This window comes from Sinohyriopsis cumingii, chromosome 14, assembly GCF_028554795.1.
Source record: "Sinohyriopsis cumingii isolate HCF-2022 chromosome 14, ASM2855479v2, whole genome shotgun sequence".
Lineage (NCBI taxonomy): Eukaryota > Metazoa > Mollusca > Bivalvia > Unionida > Unionidae > Sinohyriopsis > Sinohyriopsis cumingii.
In genome coordinates, this window is record NC_142974.1 from 105270132 (window position 1) to 105280252 (window position 10121).

A 10121-nucleotide genomic window follows, 5' to 3' on the forward strand; every position below is an offset into this window, starting at 1 on the left:
CCCATGTTAAATTCCCCTTGACGCTGTACAGTCCCACCCTGTTCAATTCCCCTTGACGCTAAACAGTCCCATATTCCCATGTTAAATTCCCCTTGACGCTATATCGTCCCAAGGGTTTCCATAATGTTAAATTTCCCATTGACGCTATATCGTCCCAGGGTGGTTTTTAATGGTAAGTCCCATTGATGCTATATCATCCCACTTCACTACTATTGAGTATATATTTATAAATCTGAAATGGTTAATTAAAAATAGTTATTAGTCAAATTAACAAGGATGCCAGTTACTAGATTTGATACTCTGTTTTTGTTAACTGAAAACATGTAGACTCAAGCCACATCTATAATGATAATTTCTGGCACTTTCAAGGCTGATATAGCCCTTTCATTAAAACCTGCAAACATTTTTGACAATTTTATCTGCACACATTGCTGTACATTTTATACACATCTGACTTGCCAGTATTTCTCCCAACCATTGAGCTACCATTGGCAGAAGAGATCTTTTTGCGAAAAATATTTCCAAATCAAATCCTGTTTGGTTACTTGTAAATCGACATGGAATAGCACAACCCTAGCACAAATATTACTATCCCTACTTCGTGGAGACATTGAGGCTGTGACATTGTAGCTACTCAACCTTCTGTCCTATGACCATTTTGAATTTTGCGCTAGATATGGCTGTTACCAAATACCGGTGTCTAAACAGTACATAGGTGCTTTCTGGAAAGATTTGCATGCAGTAAGATTGCACATCAGATCCACAATATTTCCATCAATATCAACACAGATTGGAGGGGGGCCTTTGAAATTGTTTCTACATATTTAAACAGGTTTTCAATGAATTGTTGCTTTTTGTTTTTATTAGCAGGTATTTATACATTTATAAAATGAGTGTCCTGTATCACAATATGTATCAATCTTCCTGCAAAAAAGTTTCCCTTGTTTTTTTGCTCCCAAGTTACTCCCATTTTATTCTTGATAAAAGTAGCTACCCCTCCCCTTACATCTCCTTATAATCATTTACAATTATAACCCCATTTAATTTTTCCTCATATGAAGTTATTAGTTCTTTAGTCAACTTATTATGTGTTTCTTGTATGAAAATCATATCATAATTTGTCTTGTTGTTTAGTTTAATTATTTTTTCCCTATTTATTCAGTTTAAATTTGCTGAGGCTATATGGAAGTTTTTTATATCCATTTTCGCCTCTCCACCAGGTTGTCGCATTTTTGGTTATACATTAAGTATTATTAGTTTTAATTTTGAATTGAAATATCACCTAGGGGATCAAATAGTAATTTATTAGTCAACATGTAGACCCACTCCATGACCTTCTTGAATCTGTAACCCAGAAATTCCGATTAACTATGCATCTTTTAGAATCATACAATACATTATATAAAATATGGTAATGTATACCTTAAAACAATACTGCATTTTAATCCAAGTTTCCAATTTTGCAAGAAGTTGTCCCGCACATGCAAAATCATCTGCTACCCAATATGTAAACTTGTCGCCAGAACATAAATTCTCAAAAAATTCCCCAGCGTATAGTCTGTTTCTAAATTCTTTAGTAATTTTCCCCCATCAACAAGACGCAAACACATTGCATCCTATTTCATTGTTGTTTCTCTTCCACATAATAGCTTATTTTTTATAAAATGTTAAACTTTACTAATCTTTTTTCAAGATCACTTTAGTTTGCAAAAATATATCTTGTCATTTATTGGCATTCTACATTGAATTTTGTAAACTAGCTATAAACCTGACCTAATTACTCAACTTAACTGCTGACAGAAACAGTCTACAGTAAATGTATTTCATTTCTATAGCTCGATGGATAAACATTACATCTTTTAAAGCTGTGCACAGAATAGGCCGACATATCACGAGTCAGGAAAACATGGGGGTGGTATCCCCTGTGTCCAAAATTAATATCATTTTGAATAGAATATTCTAGTGACAATTGCCTCTTTTCAAATGGTAAGCATTGCTTTTTTTTATTTTCGTCAATCTGTCAAATTTGGTATGCATTTTGCTTTAATATTTGAGATGGAAACCTTAGGTGCATAGAAATGTCAGACAGCATTGTACATCATGGATGGTGTCCAACATACTTTTATGATCATAAAACAAAATCCCATTGTTTTAGTTATGGCCACTGATTTAAAAAATATTCATCCAAGCTAAATATAATAATAATAATAATGAGGACTTTGTATAGCGCCTAATCTTTAGAAGCTCTAAGCGCTTTGCAACATTAGACAACATAAAAACATACACAATGATATGATTACAAAAACAAACACCATGAAATTAGAAAACATAAAAAACATGCTGAGAATATTTAAGGTAGTTAACATTATTAAGTCATTAAGTTTGTTTTTGCAGTCAGAATAAGTAGTTTTGAGAGCACTCTTGAATGGGATCACTGCGTCTTTGTGTCTAAGTTCAGTGGGCAATTCATTCCATGTTGCTGGGCCCTGGTATGCAAAAGAATGCTGTCCATGTGACTCTGTTTTCATAGTGAGAATAATGAGTATATGATTGTCGGAAGAGGAGTGTAAGTATCTTGCTTGTGTGTACACATAGGTGAGGTCGGATAGGTATGTTGGACTAGAGTCTGTCAGTGAAACGTAGCACAGAGAACTAATGTTGTGTTTGATTCTGGATCGAATGGATAGCCAGTGTTGGGTACAGAGCAGCGGGGAGGTGTGCTCTGATTGTGGTACTCTGAGTATGATCCAAGCAGCTATGTTTTGAACTTTTTGAAGTCTCTGCAGTAGATATTAAGATGAACCAGACAGAATTGAGTTACCATAGTCCAGTCTTGAAAGTAGTAATGAACACACAAGTGTTTTAGTGGCATCAACTGAAAGATATCTGAGAATGGAGCTGATGTGTCTCAGCTCAAGATATGCAGCCTTGCATATGTTCATGACATGTTGGTGCAATGTGAGAGTACTGTCCAGAGTAACACCTAGGTTTTGTACTGATTGTGTGAATTTAATGTTGGTGTTGCTGATATTTATTGTGTGAGGTAAAGGACGTGAATGAGAAAGTCTTTGTGTTGTAATCAGAATGGCCTCAGTTTTATCATCATTCATCTGCAGCTTGTTACAAGTCATCCATGATTTCACATCAGAAATGCACATCTCTACACCTTGGATGGTAGCATCAACTTCAGTTGGGTGGCTAGATTTGTATATTTGGGTGTCATCAGTGTACAACTGGTGAGACACTGGATGATGATCTATGACACTTGAGAGCAGCTGAGTGTATAGAGTGTAGAGAACAGGTCCAAGAACAGACCCCTGTGCAACACCACAACATAGATCAACTGGGCTGGAGTGTAATCTATTTGCAGACACAATTTGTGTCCTGTGGCAAGGGCGATATGCAGATTGTACATTGCTAAAAAGACTGTTTGAATTCAGACAAGATGCAAGCTGGGATTGAACAACCTTTTGTAAGATTTTTTATATGAATTGGAGATTAGAAACCGGGCAGTAGTTCTTTAAATCCTTATGGTGTAGTGTTAGTTTCTTCAGCAGAGGTTTTACAATGGGAGTTTTGAAAAATGATGGAAATTATGCTGATGAGAGAGAGGTATTAATAACATCAGTTAGTGAAGGCAATACTGGATCTAAGCACTCAAGCAGCAGTAATGTTGGAATTGGATCAAGTTCACATGACTTTGGTGCACTCTAGGATGATTACTTAAAAATGCATTTATTGGTGGTGAGAGACTAAATACATGACTTGATACTTGTGTTTAGCATTAATTGGAAAGCTGAAGATTAGTAATCTTTTGACATACATATCTTAATTGTACCATTTAATTTACAAAATTCAATGTAATTTGCATTGGTAAAATGTGTAGCACAAGAAAAGTCATTATGAATCAGAGATAAATCATATCTTTGTTTTGTCTGGAGCTTGACTAATTTATTGCACATTTCTGTACACTATTTTGTCTTTAATCCAGGATTATTCACTGCATTCGGATGCATTTCATGGTGAAAATTCACCAGCTGGATTTAAAAGTGGTGAATATTGCTAGCGATTGTTCTGCAAACCCTGTATGTCACAAGGAGTCAGTGTATTCAAGGACTCATACAGTATTTACAAGTTCTCATTGACATTTCAGATGAAAATGAAGAACTGAAAAAAGATGAAAATCTCAAGTGGAAACCTTTCTGGTCAGCCATCTCATCCAAAACCTCCTGAAATGGAGAGTATTTTGCAGACTCCAAGATTTCCTCTTATCCTGCTGGTATGTTCTATTTAGTTTATCTGGTCTCTTTTTATTTTTTATCAATTGCTTTTATACCATGCCACAATTGGAAATTCTTTATCAAAAGTATGTATAAATTTCATCATTTTTCTGTCTGTTTAATAAGATGTGTTTAAGAGTACTTACTTACTCATGATGCTGTATATATGAGATTAGATGTTTTGTTAAAAAAGAATGCATTTTGTGATATATTGTATCACTGCTTTATATACAGTGGTCATTGCAACCAGTATGCATTTTGTTTACATGCCAAAAAATCCAGTCTGATTTCTTTGTTTCTTTTTTACTGCAATTAAGGAGTAGTGATAATCTTTATACTCTTAGCTGCATCCAGAAGGACAACACCATCACCATCCCCATCCACTCTGGAGTGGAGAATATAAAGATTTCTCTCTGCCAGTTCCTCTGCAAGTAGTAAGTATTGAGGATGGAAAAAAAATGTACATTATAGAATAATGAAACAAATACTACAGGTGTTGACTTTTATATAATCTCTTATTTCATTTACAGCTCTCTAAATACGAGTAGGTCAATTATACACTGTATTTATGAATTTAATTCTCATCTAAGGTAGTAGAACTGTTTTATGTTTGACAAAATGTTGGGTAATTTGTGGCCATACACTAAAAACACATTTTATAGCATTTAAAAATGCTTATGTTCAATGCACGTAAAACTCATTGGTTTGTTGTCACTTCAGTTGATAATAGTCTTGTCATCTTGTAGACATTTTGAATGTTAGTGTTCAATGCTAAGGTCATATACATTGATTCAACATCAAAATTTGTTTGCAAAATGGAAGATTATGACATGAAAGCACAAGCTCTTGTAGCTTAGATACTGTTATTTCAGAACATTGTGAGATGTTAATTAATTAAATTATAGGTCATAAAACATACTGTTCAAGACTTATTTGTGCAAATAAACAATGAATTGTTTTTCATTGATGTGTCGACTGTTCATCATTCCATTGGTTTTTTTTATTTTTCTTTCTGATGTATACCATTGTCTTGTGTAAGTCAGACGCCTAAACCATCTACATTGAATGCAGACTTTACAGACACCAGCAGTGAAACAACATATCCAGGGAATAAAAAAATAAAGGATTATGGGAAAAGTTTTCATATAAACTGTACAAAAACCATGTATTTCATTCCATAAATATATTTCATTGTTAAACCCATGTTCACTGTACAGATCTTTTTAAGGAGTTTATAATAATGATCTTGATCTTTCAAAACTAATTTCATCACAAATCTGTTACAGATTTCCAGTTCAATGTACTTATGAAACTGGACACAAATATTGAGAATTTGTTGGAGCAGCTGGCCCTCCAAGTTCATACACAAGGCCCAGACACAGAATATAGAGAAGAAATTCTTGCAATGCCATGTGATTCAGTGGAGGAACTAGAGGGCCTTTGCCAGAGGTTGGAGGAGAATCCCAAACTCTCCAAGAAGATGGTAAATTGGGGCTTTATTTTCTATTTAAAAAAACTGTTATAACCTTTATTTGCTGTTGTGAACCTCAAAATAATTTATGCAAGTTCTGCAGTGCCTGTATAATTATTTTTGGGGGTGGGGTGAACATGTAGTGGTCGGCTGTTTTGTCTTACGGATGTAGGCCAAAACATGTTTAGAGATGAACATGTAACAGGTATTTTACTACATATACACTATTACATATTATGTGGCTACTTTAATTCAATCCTTGAGTGAATGTCATTTATGAAGTTAATAGATTCACGGTGGTTAATTTGGTTTATAATTGCTATTAGTACATTGTGTTGCATAGTTAATGTTATCAAATTTTTTTCAAGTTAGAGAAATTAAATTTGCTTGCAAAACCATGGCAAAAAATAACTATATACAAGCATATTTTGTCACATCGATCATGAAATACTACTACTAATAATAATATCAAAATCAAAAAATAGTAATATTATTATTATTATTATTTTCAGATATGCTACTTGAGCTCCCTTGGCAGGTTTACAATTGGGGATAGTGTCTGCAGGATGATGAAAAAGCTTAAAACAAAAAGACTGGCCAGAGTATAGTCCAAAGGGACGTAAAGGGAAAAAAGCATTTCAAGAGCTTGTGATATGTCAGGTTTTGATAAGTAAGTATGGCTTGATTTAAATTGTGTTTTTCATGTGACTTGCCAGAGATTTTTAAATGAATTGATAAAGTAACTTGAGACCACATTTCAAAGTACATGTTTTAAAAATATTCCATTGATTATTGCTGGCATTTAGAAAAATGCAATGCATCCTTTGTTGTGAAACTTTTTTAAAACATTGTATTACTCTTGCAGAAGCCTGCTTGAAAACTAATGGCAAAGCAAAGGCAAATGGAATGGAAGAGACCATATCAGAGACCCTCAAATATGCACCCAACCAACGCAGAATGATAAAAAACAAGGTAATCCAAATGACTCTTATTTCATCAATATTGGATTCAGTTTCGTCTTTTAAAGCATAGTATTTGCAAAGCGGATGCATTTCTAAACTGATAACAAAATCAGCTTATCCTATTGCCCAGGACTATCAAAGCTAGAGTCCAGCTAACTACAATATGCATATATCTTGTCTGATCGGACAAGTGCCTCCATTTGGAATTTTTATTCACATGAAATATTTGGATGAAATAAATTCATCTTTGTGCAAATTGATTGCACCATCCACTTGCCAGAAATGATAAGTAAGTGCAAAGTTATCTTGTATCATGGCTTAACGATAGTAAGGGAAGCACAAGTGCAGTGAAGAAAATTTCATACATTTTTATAATGCTGATTAACATGACTTCTGCATATGTAACTAGTGCTGAGATGATATGACTTTATTTAAGCATTACAATTTTGTTTTAATTTGCAGGTGCCTGAGCAGAAGAAGTAATAGATAAACTTTACAGTGGAGTTGGAGACTGATTCTGATTCATAATCTTAATTAAATCTAGAAAATAAACATTAAAGTCATATTAAAATATCTGTTGTATTGTTTCCTTCTTTCATTTTTCTCTTAAAAACAAATGTCTGAACCTTTAGTCTGTAAATTCAGTGGATTCCTTATCAGCCCATCTACTTTTACTTTACACCATGCTACTTTTAAAAAAAAATGAATTATCCCCATTGGGGTAGGTCCCCCCAACCCCCCACCCTACTTTGTCAACTTACCTGCCACATTTAAATCTAATGGAAGGCCCTGCTGTAAAGCCTGTTAGTAAAACTACCCAACAAGAGGATTTCATACATTTGCAACTCCTAGGTGGATGGTAATGTTTTCATTTTTGTAATGTAGATTTGGACATTCTTGCCACCAGTATGGAATATGTGTTTCAGAAACACAAGCAGCTTTCATCAGATTTGCATAAAGGTTTTATATGTTGTGAGTATGTTGTAGGAAGTTTTTTTAAATAACATCATATGAGATGATGCCAGTGGAAATGGCAGAAAAGTGTCTGTATTGTTCACACATTCCCATGATGATGTCACTGACAGCCATCAGTGAGGAATGCCCCAACAAGCATAATACAAATTGCTTCCATTGTAATTGTTACAATTCCATTCTGACCACTCCAGTGTCCTAGTGGTTAGAGTGTCCGCCTCAGAAGCGGGAGGTCATGGGTTCAAACCCCAGCCAAGTCATACCAAAGACTTACAAAAATGGTATTAACAGCTACCTCGCTAGACGCTCAGCATTAAGAGGTTAGTGTTAGGACTGATCGGCCTGGTGTCAGGATAATGTGACTGGGTGCAACATCATACTACATGTTTGCAGCATGATGCCCCAGTGCTATACATCACTATAAACTGCCACACTGCAGACATCGTAGCAATATGACTGAAAAATTATTCAAGCTACATTAAAAATCCAATCACACAAACACAATTCCATTCTACGATCCAGAACCAACACTAATTCCGTACTACAGTTCTTGCATTTCAATCCAATTTTGCTTTTGAAATGTAGTGCCACTCAATTCATAATGAACCCATTCATTTCAAACACTCGCAAATACATATTATTCCTGTCTACAACTGAAAAATATCTATATAAAAAAACGTGTAACTGTGTTTTATGCAAGGGCATGGAGATGCACAAAAACTTGCACCTGAAGCTTGAATAAATCCCCGACTGTGGATAAGACTTTACCCATCGATTACCCCAGCTTGGGGATAAATTCCGACCGTGGCGATTTATTATATATCCTATGACTGCTCCAGCTTGAGGGCAAAATCCAAGCACATCCCTAAAAAGATAACAAGTATAGCGGCTCTTTACCTTCTGTAAATGCCACTTGAGCTTCCTGATGCTGTTGTATCTGCCATTTGACAGAATCACGAATGTGGATATATTTCTTAATTGCCTCTAGTTGTTGAGTTAGTTTAGCTGTATGAAATTCCTTTGTGCAGACTCGCTCATTATCAATATTACAACAGTGATTTAATTACACATTACCTGTCAGCACACCGATGATAAGTCAGTTATTTTATAACACACCAACAAGCTTGCCCCTTGCACCCCCCCCCCCTTCTTTTTTATTTGGGCACCTGTGGACATGAATCTGCAAGGCTCAAACTGTCATTTTTAATATAAGATCTCAACATTTTTAAGGCCTTAAATTTAAAGACATCCTTAAAACCCCCAAAAGGTTATCAACTGGATCACCAGCCTTCGTTTAGAGTAACAGCAAGTATATATATATATTTAGATCTAAGGAAACACAATAAAAATGTTTGATTTAACAATGACATATTTGCCTCAGGTCTGTGATCCTGAAGTGAATATTAACTGTCCATTTATTTTCTTGGCTTTTCTTTACTAGGAAATTGATTATAGAGATTTCTGCGATGGTGAAGGCAATGTAAAAATTGGTTACTATAACATACTTTTTACGCCATGTTTGAAAAAATAAATCCAATGGAAAGGTTATAGTCTGAACATCTTCATTAAATTAAGTTAATATAGGGGAAAAAACTTTAAGAGTTCATAAATATTTTTCAGTGCTGAATAAAGATATAACATAACACTTTCTGCTGTGATTTTAATAGTTTCTGAGAGCATGAAAAATTTCTAGAACTATAATGTATAAATGTTTTCAAAAGATTATATTAATATGAGGGAAAAATCTGTTATGAAATAAACCGACAAGATCTTGTATGAATTCATGTTATCTTTAAATATGATATTTGTGTGAAAATATCTGGAAGAAAAAACAAGATGGTGCCACTCACACATACAATGTGGTTGCCACAGTAGCCATATTAAGAAACTTTTTATCGCTACTTCTGAATGGATAATTGTGTCAGCGTGTCAACATGTGTACAAAATACTTATGTTGATGTCTAGCAGGTCCTGAATGAGAATTATGGTGCTGTACAGACATCCTATAAGGCCACCAATGTGGCCATCCTGAAAATCCTGTTATAACTACTTCTCCTGAATGAATCGTCATATCAGTGAAAGACTTCTTATGTCTAGTTGGACGTAAATGAAAATAGTGCCAATCTAACCTCCAATATGGCTGTTTTAATGGGCATCTGGAAAACCCCTTCCTTACTACTTCTCCTAGATGGCTGGTCATTTTGACATTGTGCTTTCACTAGATGACCTATTTGATGTCTGGTTGGCCGTAAATGGAACTATGCATATGGTTTTGATGTCTAGTTGGTCCTAAATGTGGTTTTTGCTGCTCATAAACTTCTAATGGTATTATAGTTGGTTCCTTAATGAAACTGCTGTACAAAATTAAAAGGCCTTCTGACTTTCTATCAAGTTGGATACAATTATCTTTACTAGCTAGGATTTCTTGATCCTCTT

At 34.7% G+C, this 10121-nt stretch overlaps 1 long non-coding RNA gene across 2 annotated transcripts; it reads left to right on the forward strand.

Annotated features, from left to right (window-relative positions):
* Positions 1–4180: 4180 nt before the first annotated feature.
* LOC149784550 (uncharacterized) lies at positions 4181–7738 on the forward strand. 2 transcript variants are annotated; one of them, XR_016414161.1, is made up of 4 exons: positions 4181–5763; positions 6264–6421; positions 6617–6723; positions 7176–7738. It is a non-coding gene; the product is annotated as an uncharacterized LOC149784550 (long non-coding RNA). The 2 variants fall into 2 exon arrangements; XR_016414162.1 differs by lacking the exon at positions 7176–7738 and having other exon boundaries at positions 4181–4714; positions 5567–5763; positions 6617–7157.
* The last annotated feature ends 2383 nt before the right edge of the window (positions 7739–10121 follow it).